Genomic DNA, 19404 nt, shown 5'->3' with positions numbered 1-19404 from the left:
TAACTGATGTAAATTCAGTAGAGGACAACACAATTCTTTTTTCTAACCATCTTAGGGAAAAATCATTGCAATAATTGATATAAAATGCCATCACTGTAATAAAATTCAGAGAATTTTTTTTTATAAAAGTTGTTGGTCATCCTCTTGTTTGCTGTTACCTTCATTCTGTTCCATCATTCTGTGTTCCACAGATTTGCATCTGTCTAATACAAGAAACAAAATGATAAAATGTTTAGAGTACTTCATCAGTCTGCAGTGTAGAATCAAAAGAGACTACGGGTCACTCATGTTACAGATATTATTTATAATCTTGTTCTGTGTAAGAAACTGTGGTTTTTGTACCCACCAAAAAGAATAAAACAACAAATGTTCTTATAATATTGACAGAGCTCGAGTTGTTTTCTGATCATTAGGGATGCCACCTGGAAAATAGAAAAGGGTTGCTCATTTCTTACAACAGGATTCAGGATCTTATCAGAGTCAGTCAGAGTCCCTGCACATTTTTGAAGTGCTTTTAAGTCCACATGAAGGAGGGACTCTGAGCAGCTGAAGAATTGTCATGATTATTCACTAGGTATCTTAGTACCTGTCACTGAAACCCTTTCGGAGGTGTTAGGGAACCATTTAATGATAGTGTTTGTCCTCTGGGTAGGTCAAGGGACGAGATGCCAGGGAGCAAGGAAGTACAAACAACACTCCTTGAGACTGATGTGATGGATGATAGATGATAGATGCAGCCTGCTTGGTATCCAAGAGCCTCAGTTTTCATCCCCCAGCCTATCAGTGGCACGCCTGGGAAAGACTAGCAACCACCATTTGAATAAAAGCCAGATGTCAACAGGAGCAGGCATGACTGTAGGTGCAAAGTTGCAGCAAGTCTGTTCTGTGATGCTCATTTTCCTTGGCCTCACAAGACCTGGCAGTGGTGTCCTAATCCAGAGTGTTGCCAGCAGTGTAACAGCTCCATGCCAGAGCCCAGACTGTGAGTAATCACAGCTTGTCATTTTTCCAGGCCTATGAGGGCTCACGTTCCAATGGCTTAAATTTCCCCAAGCCTGGTGCTGGTGCTTCTCTCAGCTGCCAGGACTCTCATGCAGAGGAGATCAGGCCCCAAGTGGAGCCTAAGGATGCCCAGCAATGACCAACCCTCAACTACTGCCAAAAACAGCGGCCAGACACTACTGAGGTGATGCTCCTTCTGTGTGCTGCAGAGTAGCAAAGCAGGGGTTCGTTTCAGTCCAGATATCAACTATATAAATACGAGTTTCTTGCCTCAAATACTCTGTAGACAACCCTTTATATCTAATGAAATAGAGAAATAAAGAACGAGAGTGAATGACTTCATCTTAAAGTAGACCTTAAAACATCAGCAGCTGAACCACAGCAGCAAGAGCCTAAATCCTTCCACTCACCTTAATACAGGCTGAGGGAGAGCAGTTCTTATACAGAGCTTGACAGTGCAGGCAAACATGAAAATAAGGTGATGCTTACCCCCCTGAGGCACAATAGCTGTAATGTGTGCAGGGGTCTCAGAGAAAAAGACAGATAACACTACAATGAATCACTGTGACTAAACTTACTTTGTATCCGTGTCTTACTGGCATGTTTAGCACATTCATGAGTTACTGTGAAGTGTTCTGTGTTTCTTTGGCTGGGTTAGGTGAGTTGTCTGGTTTTTCTCTTTTTTGAGTAAGCCTGAAAGCTCCCTTCTTTTTACAGCTAAATTTAAAAAAGCAACTTCTGGGTGGGTTGGTTTTGGGCTTGTCTTTTTTTTGAAGAAAAAAGTGTTTGCCTCCATTTTTCACAAAGTAACATATTAGAGGCTGAACAGATTGAGAGACTGAGTGTGAAGAATGCTGTCTATTTTGTTTTACTGTGTCTGTCTGTTTTCCAGGAGCTTGTCTTCATCCTTTCCTTGTCCACAACTGTGAGCAGTGCCAGGGCCGTCTTGGGATATTTTACTATCTTCCAGTGTTACTCCTCTTATATGCTCCCCTGTCTCTTTAACACGTTATTTTTCACTTTCAGTAAACAGCCCATCACTGCTGTTAGGAATGTTGCTCCATGGAGCTCATTTTTAATTCCCTGAGTCAGGTTTCCACTTGTCAACGAGGCACCCAAGTCCTTTGAGAAGTCCAGTGTCAGTAACCACAGAGGATCCACACCAAGGATTCAGCAGAATTGAGCAGTGTGAGCAATGCAGCTACGAAGCTGCATGGCTGTGCAGTGGCGTGACCCACCAAGGGCATGTGGCCAGCAGCCACAGTGGGGAATCACCACATCCTCTTACCACTTCCAAGCCTTGTCCTTGCCAAGGGAATGCTTTACTGAAGGAAAACTTGATCAGATGAGATGGAGACTCCCACTTTGCTGATGCCTGTCGTAAGCAGATATAAATTTGAATTAAAAAAAATCTGGATGGGAAAATGCCACAGCAGAGAGAGTTGAACTACAGTTCAGGTGATTGAGAAAGCAATCTCAGGGAACTGGTCTGCTGCCTCCACAGTAACTTACTCTTTTGTCTTACTCCAAGAGGGTAGCTGCTGCATGACTGCTGTGACCACAGAGAGCAGCTCTGGGGAGAAGGACTTGGGGGTGTTGGTGGGTGACAAGCTTGACACGTCTTAGCAATGTGCACTGACAGCGCAGAAAGCCAACTGTATCCTGAGCTGCATCCAGAGCAGCACGGGCAGCAGGGCCAGGGAGGGGATTCTGCCCCTCTGCTCTGCTCTGGTGAGACCCCACCTGCAGTGCTGCATCCAGCTCTGGGGTCCCAGCACAGGGAGGACATGGAGCTCTTGGAGCGAGTAGAGGGGAGAGCCACTAAGTGTACCACAGGTCTGGAACACCTCTCCTGTGAAGACAGACAGAGGGTTGGGGTTCAGCCTGGAGAAGAGAAAGGATCCCTGTGCAGATGTCTCAGACAGGCTAAGGCATCTCAAATGGTACCTGTGAGGAGTAACTGAATTGTGTCTCTTCAGATGAGTTGTTTTCAAGCATACATGGACTAGATCTCCATGGAGTATGAAAAGACTTCAGACATGTAGTTATCCTATAGATTTCTAAATTTAGCTATCATGATGATGAAATGAATTATATCAGCATTTATCTGCTTTTAAAATAATTTCAGTTTCAATGTAATCAAGAGCAATTATTAACACTCACAACACTATTAAACTCATCTGCAAAATAAGTCTTCTGAGCTGGTGTGAATCACACTGTAGGACCAGCCTGCTTTGACATTCACTGTTATATTAGTAGTTTTTTGTTCTACCCATTCAACCCTCCCACACTGGTTGTGTATTCTATTAAACACCTATTAAATTTAAAATCAGTACAGACTTGCTGAGTTGTCTGAGAACCTCACGGGCAGAATTAGTTTTATGCAACCACTTGTTATTGCTGGATTTCACCTAAAGACTATTCTGGGAGCCAAATGTACATGTTCTGAATTGAATGTGCCTCGGTGCAATCAAGAACAGAGCCTGGGGAAAGGAGTACAACTTTATACAACTGGTTGTAATCATTGTGTGTGGTGAAGGAGGACAGTGGTACCTGTTCACCTGTGTTGCTTAATAATTCTGTAATAGCTTCTGCCCTGACAGGATGTCAGAATGAAGAACAAATATTCTTTAATATTCTTTAATATTCAAAGTGTAAGTATACTTTCATCCATGATTAGAAAATTACAGCAGAAGGGACCTCCTAAAGCTCTCGACCTTCAGAATTTACCCACACTAATGCCAACACCAAGAAAAGAAAGGAAGCCTGCAAGGAGCTGCAGATATTTGTTGTAGACATGGATTAATTAACACTGTTACCACAAAATGTGTAATTGGTATGCAACAGCAAGTTTAGCTTCAGCTGCAATGTCTAAGGATAAAATGTCACCAGGAGAATTATAAATAGAAATTTAGAGCCACTTCCTTTTCTAAGTGAGAGGAGTGTTACAGATTCCAAATAACTTATTGATTTCATAACAGTTGCATTAAATGTAAGGTCAGGCAAGCTGAAACTAGTAAATAGGAAACATGAAATAATTTAAATTGGAAGGGATTTCTGGAGGTCAACTCCTTCAAACTTCCCTTTAAAGTAGATTCAGCTTTGAAGCAGATCCAATTTCAAAGCTTAAGAGGCTTCTCATTGTTAATCTATCACAATTTTAGCATCTCCAGTGTTGAAATTGCATAACCTCTCTGGGCAACCTCTTCAAAAGTTCTGGCCACCCTCAATATTTTCCTAAGGGCAAAATTTTCTTCAATTTTGTTGTTATTCTGCACTGAGAGTAGAATCAAAAGCAGCAACACATATCCCAAGCTGCTTACCTAAATGAAGATGTGCATCATCATTGGTATTGCTGAACCCAGAATCTGGACTTCTCTGTTAGGAGACTAAGGCATGTTATCATGACACTTCAGAGGAGTGTGCACTGCTGTCAGTCTTTCCTTAGGGCTAAAACAAGGATTCACACCCCCAGCTCACCAATCCATCATCTTCCATTAGCACCAAATACTGAAAAGTTTTAAAGGCCAGACCCTGACTGTCTTTTTAGATTGTTGTATCTCTAAGAGGTCTAAAGACCTTCAACAAGGCTAAACTGTTAAAGTGGACTTTTAAGTGCTTTAATGTAAGTTACACATTTTCCTAAGCCCTTGAAAAACAATTATATTACTTTTCAAGTCTTTGTGTATTTTAGCTATTCCTGTAAGGATTCCAGTGCTAAGGCACTGATTCTACCTAGCCTTATGCCTGATATTAATTGTTCAAATCCATGCATAATGGTGTAAAAACATAACCACTAGTGTGGATGGAAAAATCTGATCTGGTGAGACTTTTAAACGTATTTTGGTGTAACTGTGTAGAAGTTGTGGAGAATTTCGAAGTCACGAGACTGCAGCAGTTTAAATCCAGCCATTCCATTAAGAGTCTTTCTACACATTACAGTAGTCATGAACTCCATAAATACATAACAGAGGTGGTGTCTTCCCTTCTTCCCTCTTATATTCCAGCTACCTGCAGTACTGTCAATTGCTGGAATTTCCCTGACATTTCTAAAACAACTTTAAGAAAAAAAAAAGCCTTTTTGGCTATGGGACAGAATCAATATTCTGCAAAAAACTTCATCTGTTAAAAGCTCCATCACAAAGATTAAGAAATAACTGCTGGAAAGCCTATAGAAGTTGCAATGGCATTCTGAGAATATCAGATATTTGGGGTCACACTCAATGACTTTAAACACCTCCAATTTAACTATCTAGGATCTCGTAGGATGCAGTATAAATAACTGATTTTAGATGCCTGTTGGTGGGTGGGATAGTTTTGCCCTAACAATCCTTTCTGAGTTTCATTGGTGAAGACAACCAAGAATGACTCACTCAATAGTTGACATTTATGCTACAGGTGCCTACATTTGGCCAGATGACTCCTACTCATGGTGACCCAAGTCCAGCCAGCACACAGTGAAATGGAGTGAGTCTGGCATGTTTGCAGCATCAGTGAGACGAGCTCTGATCGCAGTGTCAGTGACACAGGGACACAAGGATGGAGCTGCTGCCATCGCTTCCAAACTGAATGCTTATCACCTTCAGCTACATAGTACCTGATGCCCAGAGGTTGCTTGTTTGCCACTCTGTGTGTAAACACACAACTTTGAGCTCCCTGTTGCTCTCACAGCTGCTACTGAGATACCACCAGCCCCTAGCGATGACTGCTTTCCTCCAACTCCAAAAGATTATGTTGCTTGGTACACATTTTGCTAAACTTGCCACTTAATTAATATAAGCCGCTGGTAAACTGGTGGGAACCCTGGTTACAGCAGCAGCTGGATGCCCCAAAATCTGAATTCTCAAAGGAGAGGTGAGAAGAGGTGGGGAGATATTTCCTCGTGATAAGTCTATCTTCAGCAAACCTCAGGCATGATGGTTTGGATCAAGAGGGCTGAAGGCAGGTCAGTGCAGCGTGAGGCCCTCTGGAGGAACATAGAAACTCTCTCTGTGCATTTCACTAGATACATTTTCATTACAGCTGGAACTTGAGCCTGTGTTTCCTACAGCTTAAGTGAGTTAACTCTTGGTAATAAAGAAATTTCCATTTTCATGTTACTCCATTAATGCTTATTTCTTCACACCAAGTGGAATGTCTACAGAAGAAACCCCAGCCAGGGGCAGACTGGTTTTCATCCTCATCACAGGAACTGTTCCATGAATTGGATCTAGGATGATAACAAATAAATTGGAAATACATGAAAATGACATCATTTATATAAAGACTAGATATAAGACTTCATTTCTTCATTTAGGGAGTATCTTAAACTAGTTCTAATACGAAGCAACAAAACAAAGTCACTGCATTAAACAGTGAATTGCATCATTCACAAGGAAAATATACAAAGGTGCTTCCTTTTAAAATAAGCAATTATCACTCTGAATAATGTTGGGAAGAAACGCCTGCTCTTTCCCCAGAGACATTTCTGGTACAAGGAGGCCATAGCAACCCTGAGGAAGGAGGCTGTCAGACAGGTTGAGTTACACTGATAACCATGTCAGGTTAAGTTAGGTTTGATATTTTCCAAGTGTGTGATCAGTTGCTGAAGGCTTTGAAGTGGCAAGCGTGATGCAATTGAGTTTGAAATTCCTGCAGAGTTCCTGAACAGAAGGGAGGGTTTCTTTCTTAAGCATGCAGGCACAACTTCTAACCTGTCTCCTCTTCCTCCCCATCAAACAGAATCTGTTTCAGGAGAGAGAGTGCAGTTAAGGTCACTGCTTTCAGATAGGTTCTTAGGTTCTTGGAAGGCAGGAAGTTGATGTGGAAATGCTGCTGCATCCTTCTCCTCCCATTTTATTTGGTCACGGGGACATGCAAAGCCTGAGAGAAGGCTTTAAGACATCTAAGCCATTAGCAAGCACTACTGATAGGATTTGGTCCATCATGCTGATGTATTTCCCCATGCATTCAGACCTGTCCACCTGATTATCGCATCCTCTGTTAGGAACTGAAAACCAGGAGTCACTGTGACATTAAATTAACCTAGGAAAAAAGAACTGACAAGCATGAACCCATTCTTCCTACTTTTGGCAAATTCTGTAGAATGTTTCTACCCAAAGAGGAAACTGGCTGATGCTTTCACTCGGCATTTTTGTAACCATGCTGTTTTCTGCAGGCCACTGAAGCTCTTTGGGACTGCATGTGGTCATAGAGCATTAGCAATTTGTGGTCAACCTGAAAAAAGCTCTCTGGAGATTTTATTCCCACAAGGCAACATAGGCTTTTGACTTCCCATCAACATGAAGTTCACCCAAACCAGTCATACTGTCTCATCTTGTTATGAGTCTCAGTAATAGTCACAATCCACAGCCCACGGACACTTCACTTTACGGACCTGCTCTACTGGTTGCTGCTTGGCTGCCTTTCCTCTTTACAGCTCCCTTGCTTTCCCCCACACTTTCTTAGTTCTCTTTCCTTATTTCAAGCCCCACTACAACTCTGGTCTCCAGCACGTTCCTGTCAGATCTCCTTCTGCCAAAGCCTGGCTCACCGCTTGGTCATGAATTTCTTTCACTGCCCTGAGTTTTTCCACCTTTGCTCACCTACATCAAGCCCCAAGGCTTTCTCCCACCCACTGGAGTTTCTTCCACTCACAGCTATTCTTTGTGCCAAGATGATAAAGGTTGTGATCTTGTCACCAGGCAGGCCCCCCTTGCAAGGCAATGTCATACCTACAGTTCTGCATGACAGCTAACCTTAGACTAATTTCTAAACCTCTAAACTGGTTACATTGGTGTCCCTGGGATTCCTTCCAACTGAACCAAATCCATCATGAAGCCCCATATCAAAATCTTCCTCTAATTCCAGCCTGATTAGTAGTGACAATAAAAGCACAAGGATTCCTTTCCATGTTCATTGCAGACAGAATTCCTAAAATTGAGAGATTTTTTTATCTACAGGAGTAGGAGGATGTTGGTGCATTTTCTTCCTGACTTTTTTCAGTAAAGCTACAGAGCCTTCATTCTGCATTTCTGAGGTGGATTACTCCTGCTTAAGTGTACAGTTTTACATTTGTGCATCTTGAATTGCATTCATTTTTTCTAAACTATTTACCAATGTCTTAGCTTCATATGAAAGTTTTCAGCATTTCATATGAAATAGAAAATAATAAGGGAGAACAAAAGGGGAAAGTATGTTTTAATAGTGAGCAACACTATTTCATTATGACAAATTACAAGTGCTAGTAGAATTTAATAAAATAATACTTCATTCTAAGGTTTTCTTATTAAAATGGTGATTTTCTGCACATACATGCAGAAAGACTGCATTTACAGAATTATTTTCAAAATTATGGTAATGCAATGTTTTTGTGGCATTAGCAACAGATTATTTTAAGTTTTGCATAGTGATAGAAGTGATGTGGTGACTTCGTGGAACTGAGTGACATTATGGTGACAGTTTGGGAACAGTTCCTTTGTTTACGAGCTTGGCTTTGAAGAAGAAAGAGAGATGAAGCTTTGCAAATCTAAAGTTTCTCAGTGTAAAAAATGCCAAATATCCTAACTTCTCTCTGACCAGATTTACAGCTGAAAGAAGATAAATATTTCAACATTACTTCCTCAGGCCCATTTACTTTAGTATCCCTTAGGAAAATAAGATTTATACCCATACAGTAAGCTTGCACAAAGGGATAAACACCACATTTTAGTAAATTTGATATATTTGAAGGGTTTCCCAGTACTTAGAAAACAGAAGTAATTTCTAGGCAGAGTAATATTTTTCCTTTCCTGGTATGAAGTCGTCAATCAGAAAACTTTATCTTCTGTTTTTCAATTAGCCCCCTTGGATAAATGCCAAAAACCCCATTTATTCAGTAAAATGATGCCAGGACAAAAAAATGCCCCTTTCTAGAACATCCTTTCTTATGTTTTTTGTTAGAAGAAAGAAGAGGAAAGAAAATATTTGTACATTTTCCAACTGTGGTATTGAAATTTTTATAGGGAATCAGCACATGCCACTGAGCAACATTTCAATGTGAAGACTGGTGTCAGCCCACAAAAAAAAATGAAAGAATGCCAAATTCCACAGTTCCAGCTACCATTAATGTCAAACAGAAAATGCGCAATTGAAACAAAAACAAAGAAAGAATTCTAGCAGTATTCACAATTTTGGACAGTACTTGGAGCAAGTCCTTGGAATGAGTCACAGAAAGGCTTAATCTTTTGTACTGGTCTGTTCCTAGTGGTCAAGCAGAAATCCAAACATCTTGTTAGAACAAATCCAGTGGAAGATTGTTGCAAGGAAAAAAGAGAGCAGCTCCGGAAACACCAAGCCAAGAGTTGTGTACAAAGGCTTGAAGGGGACTTACGGCACAGCAGGGAGAAGTAGCAACAGCAGAAATCCAAGTTAGACATTTGTAAACAAAACTTTTACAGAAAGGTTGGTCAAACATGGAGACAGGCTGCTCAGAGATTGTGGAGACTCCGTTCTCAGGGGTAATTAAAAGCTGCTAGATGTAGTTCTGAGCAATTTGATCTAACACTGAGGTGGGATGTCCTAGCTCTGAGTGGGGGTTGGTACAGAAGCTTGCAATGGCCTTGACCTTCTTGCCAGTTAAATGCTATTCTAAAAATATTTTTCAGTGTAGGACTGTTTCCTTCCTGTCACTGGCTCTGCAACATGGAACAGTATTGTTCCTAGAGTGGACAATCTAGAGAGAGAGAGAGAGATAGGAACAGTCATTTTGTGGCCAAGCAGATCCTCCCTAGTGAACTAAAGTGAAAAAGGCAACAGAACTGGCTGACATGAGACTTTGGGGCTGTTCTCAAAAGTACATTCCATAAGTGGGATTTTCTGATTTCCAAACCCTTTGCAGACAATGTGGCAGCAATGAGTCACAAAGATGAGGGAAGCAACAAGTTTCCTGGGACAGAAGGAACAGGCTGCTGAGCAGGAGGCTTACGCTTAGCATGTGATACAGCAGTGTGTGCTGGGAGATGATGCGGAGGGTGCAATTTAAGGTGCTGATCATACACAAAATTTAACCAACAGCACACCCACAGATCCTGATTTGTCCATCCCAATGGGGAACTGGCATTCTTGACCAAGGATTATTCATATCTGGAAAATAAATAGTATTAAAAGGATGAGACTATATATTAAACCCTTGCTCCTTATAATGCCCTGCTTCCCCACAGCCCCTTTGCTCTCTCTGCTCCTTCCATGACCAGGTAGCACATATTTCCCAAATCTCTTTCACTAGGAGAATCCCCATTTTGCAAGATCCATGTGTAGTTGCCTGGACTTCTACTACCTGCTGGCACACAGTTCCCTATATAAAGGAAAGAGGGATATTTTCATTTCTAAAAGAGATTTAGGGAAAAACATAGAGCCAAAGGAATGGGGAGAGCTGCTATAGCAAAGTCCCAGCAGAGAAAAGGAGATGTGTGATAGATGCAGTGCTGAGGTGGTTATCATTGCTGGAGGGAGCAAACATTGGTAGCAGAGTAAATGCAAACTTGCAAATGAATCGTAGAATCATTTGGGTTGGAAAAGACCTTCAAGATCGCTGAGTCCAGCTGTGAACCTAGCACTTTCAAGTCCACGACTAAGCTATAAAGCCCAAGAGGTTGCTGTTTTCTGGTGTTCATTTTGGAAAAAGATATCATAATGGCAGGATTGCAAGGAGATAAGGAGCATCTGCCAGCATACAATATAATTTATACCATATAAAGATAACAGAGAAAAAACAGTGGGGTGTGGGCTGGTCACTTGGTTTCACAAGCTAATTTTTGTGTGGTGTATGCTGACTCCATCTCACAATACCCACCTACCACCTGGAGTGCTTATTTTCTTGAGGCACTCAGACCTTGATCATTTATCAGCACGGACAATTTGGACAATCCCTTTCCCTTTTCAGAGACTCACAGGTTTACAGTTGAAAAGGGAAAATTACAAGCAGCTGATCAGAGGTCACATTTGTCACAACCCACAGCACCTCCTGTGCTGGTGCTTCTAAATGCCACTCAGGACTGACTTAAACCCTACTTTTTTTAGGGTTAAACACAGCTTTTTTTCTGCATCCAGGAATTTGTTTTGCCTTTATCTGTTAGAATACCCTACCCTCTGAAACCTCTCATGTAGATATTTCTAGACTTTAATCAAGCTATGTTGTCATGACATGTTCTCTCAGATAAATTAAACTGATCTGTTATTTAAGTAGCTGATTGTACAGCAGTTTTCTTCAACCTGGAGTGGCTCTTGATACATGCACCCTTGGGCTGTGTCAGCACAATGCTCTAGTCAGCCATATTTCATACTCCTAAAAGCTTTGTCAATCTGAGACCACTTAGGCAGGAGGAAGAGAAACCTCTCTGCAGCCCTGTGAGACCCATTCAGAACTGTGCAGTTCAAGACAGAAAGCTCTGCCTTGCCTGGTTTTAGCTGTAGATCTGCCTGACCTCTCTTCAGGGACGTGGCAGGTTTGCAGCCCCAGCAGTGACCCAAGTGAAGAGATGCTCCTACCTGCTGCCACCTTTCCCCACAAAAGCAGTCAATGAGGGCACCCCCCAGACCCAACCACAGCCACCAGCCTTGGATGGACACTCAGAGAAGAGAAGAATGAAACCAAGCTCCCACCCAGGACCCTAGGACAGATTTACCCCCCCAGAGCTGATCCTGGAGCAACTGGCCAAATCCCAGGGCAGTCACAGACTGTTGGAGGGAGGACAAGGTGGGATGAGAGCCCGACCACGCTCGGCAGTGAGTTATTATCACATGCTGCAGTGAACATGTGGTGGCTTTTTCCCTGCCTACTCTTTGCGGGCCGACAACCTTGTTTCAGTGGGAAATGTGATGAGTAGGTGAATATGTCCCCTGAACTGGTATTTCAGGCAGAAAAGATTAATTTATGTATATTTGATAATTGGTGATGCATTTCTTATTTTGATTTCTTTTGGATGATTTCCTATATACCCACACATACGCAAAATAAAGGACAAAGTTTTTTGGCTGCTGCATTTTGTATATATTAGTAGCATGGTTGGTGGGTTGGGGTTTTTCTGCCAAATACATAAGAACTGATAAAACTTACCAAACAGACTCCATTTGAAACTGAAATTTCTTGTATAGCACTGGGAAAAATACTGCACAGGCACTAACAGTGATGGCTGCCCCCAGACCACACCAGTAAATCTTGACATCAGCCTTCCTTTACAGAAAAAACAGACTGCAGTTATCCTTCTCTGTGTTTTGCTTCTGGAGATGAACTGCCTGGTATTTTCGTGGCAAAGCTGCCTGTCCATTTGTAACCCTCTTGGGTCAGCTTGGTGATGTTGTCAAACTTGGGTGCTGATGTATGGGAAACTACTGAAGGTGAATGCCTGAGAACTGATTTGAGCCACTCTTTCTGCTGGTGACATCAATATGCTTAGCTCTTGCAAACCTGATTGTCCCTAAAGAGTCTCATCACCTATGAAACAGCATCACTCAGGGCTGCAGACGTTGATAGTAGTTACATTGGAGGTCAAATTTCAATAAGGAACAAGCCAAAAATGCTAAAGTTAAAAACTTTGGAGGCATTTGGGTTTAGTTCTCACAAATACCTTGCTAGAATTTCCTTTAGTACTTGTTTAAAACAAGTTCCTACCTTTGATCAGTCCCTATTATTTCCCTTCCTTTCCTGGTGTAAAAAAATCTTTATATTGGGCAAAATTTTTCCAGGCAGCCCTTGTACCCAAGGTTTGGGAAATCTAAACAGGACACTTCAGTTTTACTCCCCATCTCACTACACTGGTTTAAAAACTAATCTAAAATTTCAGTTTGACCTCGAACTCCAGGTTGAATACAACAAAGGAACAGAGATAAGTCTAGAAAAAATATCTCCAATAAAAATGGAAGATTAATAAGATCAGTGTGGAATTTACATTATGGAAATACAAAGACTGTCAGAAAAGTAGCATTATGGGAAGATATTGGTTCACCTGAAAATATAGTCTCAAAGCTCCCTGTTTGTTTATTTTCTGGAATTCATTTTTAGCTATCAAATTAAAATTAACTCTAAACAATGCCATTGTGCCACATAAACTGTATGTCCTGGGGTGACTGCATGCTACTGTATTCCCTATCGCCTGCCCTACGCCAGACATGAATCCTGTGCCTTCCTGTGTCTTTAAGCTGTTTCTCAGGAGAGGGGGGAGAGAAGCCAGGCAAAATTTTCAGAGCAGGTTGTGCTCAAGGACACACACACTCCCCTGCGTTCTCTCACTGCTGCAGCAGAGTGGAGAAAAGAACTTTTCCTGCTTTTCCCAGCTCTCAGTTCCTTTTCTCAGGAGAGAGAGATGGAGAGTTAAAATTCTTTGCTTTTTTTTTTTTTCTTTTCACTGGCCTGCTAGCTGAAGCAAGAACTCTTCTGGACTGTTCAGCAAAACCAGAACAGCATCGGGAGGCCCTACACTGTTGCCCAGAGGGGCCCACGCTGAACCCCAGCTCTGGAGAGGAGAGAGCTACACCCACAAAGGACTTTGAAACTACCCAGGTTTCTTCTCCACAGTGAGAGGTTTTATTATCTAACGCTGTTCTTTTTCTGTGCCTGCGTGCACTTTCCTTGTTAAATAAATAACTTTTTTTTCACTTTCCTGTGAGGAATTTCTTCCCGAACCTGTGGGGGAAGGACGGCTGAAACCTGCCTTCTTTGGAGGGGATGTTCCTTCCAGAGTGTTTCCCTATATTTGTCTCAAACTGGAATACTGTATCTGTCACAACTCTGGATCTGCTCACTCTTCTAAGACACTCATCCCAGCAGAGCTCTATAGCCCAGGCCTTTGGCAAGAAATGCTCCATCAGGAAAATGTGCTATGCAACTAGCCCCAGCAGCTCCTGTCTGCCCTTCCAGTTTTATGATTTCCTTTTCCTTGGATGCAACACTAATTTTCTGGAAGTCTCACCACAGAAGTTCACCATTATTTTTGGAGGAATGATTTCAGACTAAAATCCATTTATCTCAGTATCATACAATCAGTTTGAATAACCAGTATACAAAGGACCTTACCTCTTCCTTTCTTTTTTTCATTCTCACAGAGGCACCTTTTTTTGCTTAGTAGACTTTGAATCTCTGCTGATGACATCCTCTTGGCCACTTGATAGGGAAAGTGGTTTAACATTCCTTAGGAGTTACTAGTGTTAATTTGGTCTCTTCCTGAGAGTATCTCTGAATTCTCCAACTGTTCTGGCTCTCCACCCTTTTCTTCTTTGCTTGCTCCAATTATAGAAGCACAGCAAAGATGGGGAGGCTGTGAAGCAGATGGAAAACCTGAGACAGGACCTGAAATGCTTGTGCCATGCTGCACAAGAATAATTAAGGAAAACAACAACCTCCTTCCCTCCCTTCCTGAAGGAATGTTGTGAATTGCTTAAAGAATCACCAGCAAAGGTATCAGTAAAAACAAGTTTAATATAAAAGCGACAGCACGACAAAGTTCACTGGCAAGGTTCACCCTGCTACTTACTAGATGGTTAAAGCACAGTGAGGAAAAACAGCAAACAGAAATCCAGGGTCAATCAATCCAAACCAAAACAAACTGAAATAAACACAAAACTAGCATTGTGGAGGCAGTCACAAAGGGGAGGACTAGCTTTGTGGAGGCGGGGGGGCAACAGGAAGAGAGTAAAGGATTTATATGGGATTTACAACAGTGACTTACTTACAGGCCTAATTTACTTACAAATCTAAAGTACTTAGGAATCCAGGAGAGCAGCATTTCTCCCACATTGGCTATAGCATATAAACACTTGCATGCACACAGACACTGTAGTCCAGGAGAGCTCAAAGGGTCTCATTTTGGACTGCTGTTTATAGGGCCACAAGAGAGTAGGCTCTAGTCATAACGAAGTTTCATCCTGGCAGCACTTCAGGTCAACACACTTTCTTTGAAGTTTGAGAACAAAAATGTCATTCCACTTGGGTTGTTATTCAGGCAAAAAAAAGTTTCTATGGCTGTCCATTAAAAAAAAAAAGGGCAGGAGGCTGTTAGGCAGCACAAGTTCCTGGGAACAGATAGTGTTTCTGATAAGGTCAAGAGGAGCTCAGTCCAGGTACTGTTCGTCATAGGCCAAAGCCACTCGAGCATTTCCCAGATCATAGTATGGCCTGGGAGGAAAGGAGAGATGCACCATCACACCTCCCACTCATGAATACCACCCAACCAAAAATGTCACGTGTGTCAGATTTGTAGTGTGCACCTCTGGTCCATGGGGTCCATCTCCATCAGAACCTGTATTCTCCTAAACCTCCTTTGGTTTATATGCACACACACACGTACACATTCCTGTCCAGGTCTCCACCAACTGAAGAGCAGTAGAGACACTGCTGAGTTTTCTGTGCTTCCCTTGGTGCAGGCAATGGTGAGGATGCCAGCACAGTGCTCGTCACGAGAAGGACCATGGCCCTGACACCATCTGTGCCCTGCAGACCATTCTGCTGACCCCAAGGGAAGCTGGCAGATCAGGTATGGAGGTTGCTCCCTCTCTTTGACAATGTCAGAGCAGGTGCAGGAGAAGGTTTTCAAAGCCTGCTCTACTTGAACTGTTTTTCTTTTTCCCCTAACCTCTTTCCGAACTCTTGGATAAAAAGCTGTGAACTGAAGTTCACAGAGCTTGATTTCTTTCCCAAAAGACTTTTGTTCTACAGGAAATAACTATTTTCTACAAAAAGAATAAACATATGAACTACTCAGACTTAGCAATGCTCATGGATCAAAAGGGAGAGTATGAAGAGAGCACAAGGGATTTATTTTCTGAATGGATTTGCTCATCCTGAATAAAAGCTGGCATCTTTAAATAGACTGAATTTTCTTTTCTGGCAAACAGTCCAGCCAAACTGACAAGCTTCTGAGTACAGCCTCCTAAATAAACAGCCCTGTCTCCGTCTTGCAGAAACATTGCAACTATTATAAACACTTCTGATGGAAAAACAATCTGAAGGAAGGGAAGCTGGCAGGCTCCAGGAAGAAGGAGGAGCCGGCACGTGCACTTTGATTCACTGGAAGGGTCCTTTTGTGATAAAAATTAAGTAGGGCAAGTGTTTGTGTTCACTCCTGCCTCTGGAAGAACTGCTTCCTGACAATATTTTGTTATCAAAATGTTTGTTAGGGCAAAAAAATTTAGATTATCTACATATTTATATGAGGTCAACTATAAATCAGTTCTTTATCTGACAATGCCTATTTGAGCTGACAGAAATGCTTTTTCTTCAGTGTGAGACAGTTCAGAGGCTGGTGGAAACCCTTAGCTTATCCTTTAGAAGTAAGAGCTTCCCTGCAAACCATTCTGGATTAGCCCACCTTTTACCCTCCATAGTTCTGAGACAAAAGATATCCCCAGCTCCAATCTGTAAGACAATCAGTGCTAGTTCTTTTAGCTGCAGACTGCCCTGAGTCATTTAGAAAGCCATTAGTACACCAGCCACCAGCCCTAGAGCAGACCATGTGCCAGTGCTCTGGGAGGTATCTGCAGGGAGACCTGCACACATCTAAAAGCAACTGTACTCTTGCCCAAGCCCTGTGCAGGTCTTGAAAAGTAGCACCCACAAAATCACACAACAAAAACAGATTTTATTTTTTTTTATGTTTTCATTAGATTGGTCCATTTTTGTCTCCTGTCCTCAGCTCTGAGATTTTTTGTGTACTAAACACAATACTAAAGAATAGTAACACTTCCTTAAGCTTTGGGGCAATTGGAAGAGGACAGCCACGGTTCAGTAGGATGCTGAACCTCTCCTCCTCCCCCAGCTGCTCAGAGTTGGCACAGACTGACCCCCAGGATCCCAGGCTTAAGGACTCTAATACTCCCCAGAGGTCTGTGCTGATACCACCCACCATCTTGGCTGCATCTCCTGAGTTCTCAGGTCCTCTCCAGAAATCCTGAGGCATATTCCGTAAGGAGGAATCACCAGGCAGACCTCAGTTCTGCAAGTGCTCAAGGTGCTGAAGTGTTGTTCAGCATATCTGAACCCAGGCATGTTAAAATTAATAATTCATCTCTTCACCTTTGCATATTCAATTTCCCCACTTTTTCTGCCATGTTTTTACTTTTTTAATTGCTGTTTTGATGCAATAGTGCAAAAAGATGCATACCACTGATGCCATGAAGATTTTTGCCTTTTCTTTTATACCCCTGTTATACCTTTTTACAACTTCTGTATTCCTAGTGCTTTTTGCCTACATTCTTGGACTTGTTTGTTAAGCTAAGAGACTAAACATTTTAGAAGCTTCGTAGCTAGAGATCAGTGTGCCCCAGACCCCAAGGTCCTCCCCAGAACACATTCTGTAAACCAAGATAGAACCATCCAGGGGAAGGTTCCTTGGGGAGGGGGCTCACTTGAGCCTCTCATTGGGGAATCTTTGATAGATATGCTAATTAGTAAAACCTATAATGTTATACCCAAGGTTGGGGAGGGGGTTAGAAACAGAGAGAGACATAGAGAGACTCGGCAGGGTGCATCTCGATGCATATGACCTGGACGTGTGCACCTAAGGATCCTTAAAATAAACACCAAGGTAAAATCCCTTTTCCCCTTCTAACTGTGTATGACTCTTGATTTTAAGACCAGGAAAAGGCATCACCACAAGTGGAGTGACTGATCAAATGATCTGTCATCACAGTATTTCTCCAAAATTCTCTTGGGTGGAACAGTTTGCTGTTCTCAGAAACAACCTGAAGTCCTTCAACTAAAACACTTTTGTGTTAGTAGCACATGTATAAAAGAGTAGTGATGTTTCCATTTCAAAGTCAGTTGAATACTTGAATCAATAGAAAAGCAGATTGATCCTAGAGAGCCAAGAAGAGAGGTGAGATGCTATCCATTCTGTAGCTGCCATCGTTCTTGGCCTTCACCCGTGTCCCTGGAATTCACTTACTGACTCCATCTCTGTAATCCAGTTCCAGACCTGGTGCATTTGTGTTGTTCTTTTATCATTACAGCTTGCCTTGCATGTTGGTTTTACTCATCTGCCATGTAGGGGATGCTGGAAGGAGCTGCTCTAATGGAAAAGCAATGCTGTGTTTTTTCTTCTTGAGAACGGGGAAGAGGCAGTGGAAGGCAGCCTCTGTCCACCCAGAATGCTCTGTCTGATGCCTCGTTTCCCTCTCTCCTTGTCTCTCTACTTGTTAAGTGTCACAATTAACTCCTCTCAGCTGTTTTAATATCCACTGTCACAGCAGAGTGTGCACTACCTGCTTCACCCATCTAGTCCTCCTGCTGCCCTCTCTCCCTTGAATGACTTCTAACTGAATTCTGAACCTCAGACCTTTCCCAAAGTTTTGGTAAAAAATGACCTTGACATAATTTGCAGACACAGCCACCTCGCCTTGCTTTGGTGAGATGACAAAACCCCCATTAGGGTACTGGTACCTTTGGTTTCTGAGGGATTTTTAAGTTTGTTATTTCTGACTAGTGGGATCTCGCTGGTATTCCTTTGCAGGGAGAATTTGTATACAAAAAGGATGGCAGATTGGATGTGAGATGGAAAAGTCTGAGGTGCAGCCCTGAGCAAAAGAGCAATGAAGACCCGAGAATTTTATAACATAAGTAGGAAAACATTCTATTTATGTTCAAAACCTAGGAATAGGTTGTGCCCTTATATCTATAAAGATATTCAAGAACAAAAATTTTGCTTTATCAAACCAAAGCAAGTCAGTCTGGACAGAAATTCTGTCCATGAAATTGGCTCCTAGCAGGCAGGTCCTTTTCAGAAAAGTGTAAATATGCCCCTCTAGGATCAGGCTTTCCTCTGCCGTAACCTTAGGGCACTAGGATGTCATTTGTCCCTAAAGGCTACAGCCCTCTCCACCCTTACTCCCTTGGTGTGGCTGCCCTGGCCGTCCCTGTGACCCATGTGCACTCTTGCATTCCATACTTGCAATTCTTCCCTTGTTAATAAAGGACACTCCCTGTGTCTTATGACTGAAAGTTGACTGCACTTCAAAAAATTGTTTTACTCACAAACACTTCCATGAAAGAGAAGAAAACCTTTGGAAATCTTTTTTTCACAGGCCTAGCACTGAGCAATAGCAGTAAGATGATGAGCTCATTTCACATAACCCTTAGAACAGTTATAAGAAGCAGGTAATGGTTTTCTCCAGTACATTAAACAGGTGAATAAAAGATTGGCAATCCATTAACAGAATAACACACAATAGCTTTCTGCGGAAGAACATTTAATTTTTATCTTTACTGGTTTGCAAACCAAAACTTTATAAAATGCTTTTCAAACGTCAATTCTCTCCTTTAAGTTCTCATTTCTGTAATCTCTACAGTGAGATAAATATTGGTCTGAAGAGAAGTATTCAAGTCACTAAATTGACAGAGGAGCAAAATTAAAAATTTGCTTCTTCCTTTAACTCTTATACACTCTGTGATGGGGC

The 19404-nt window shown here is 42.0% G+C and overlaps 1 long non-coding RNA gene across 1 annotated transcript; it reads right to left on the bottom strand.

Annotated features, from left to right (window-relative positions):
- Nucleotides 1-352: 352 nt before the first annotated feature.
- Nucleotides 353-14264, bottom strand: LOC138110063 (uncharacterized). Its single transcript, XR_011150778.1, has 3 exons — nt 14033-14264; nt 2515-2854; nt 353-2377 (listed from the first exon to the last, which is right to left on the bottom strand). It is a non-coding gene; the product is annotated as an uncharacterized lncRNA (long non-coding RNA).
- Nucleotides 14265-19404: the final 5140 nt, after the last annotated feature.

The sequence above is a fragment of the Aphelocoma coerulescens genome, chromosome 1 (genome assembly GCF_041296385.1).
Source record: "Aphelocoma coerulescens isolate FSJ_1873_10779 chromosome 1, UR_Acoe_1.0, whole genome shotgun sequence".
NCBI classification, from domain to species: Eukaryota; Metazoa; Chordata; class Aves; order Passeriformes; family Corvidae; genus Aphelocoma; species Aphelocoma coerulescens.
Note: the sequence above shows the minus strand (reverse complement) of the source record. Positions and strands in the feature narration are given on the sequence as shown.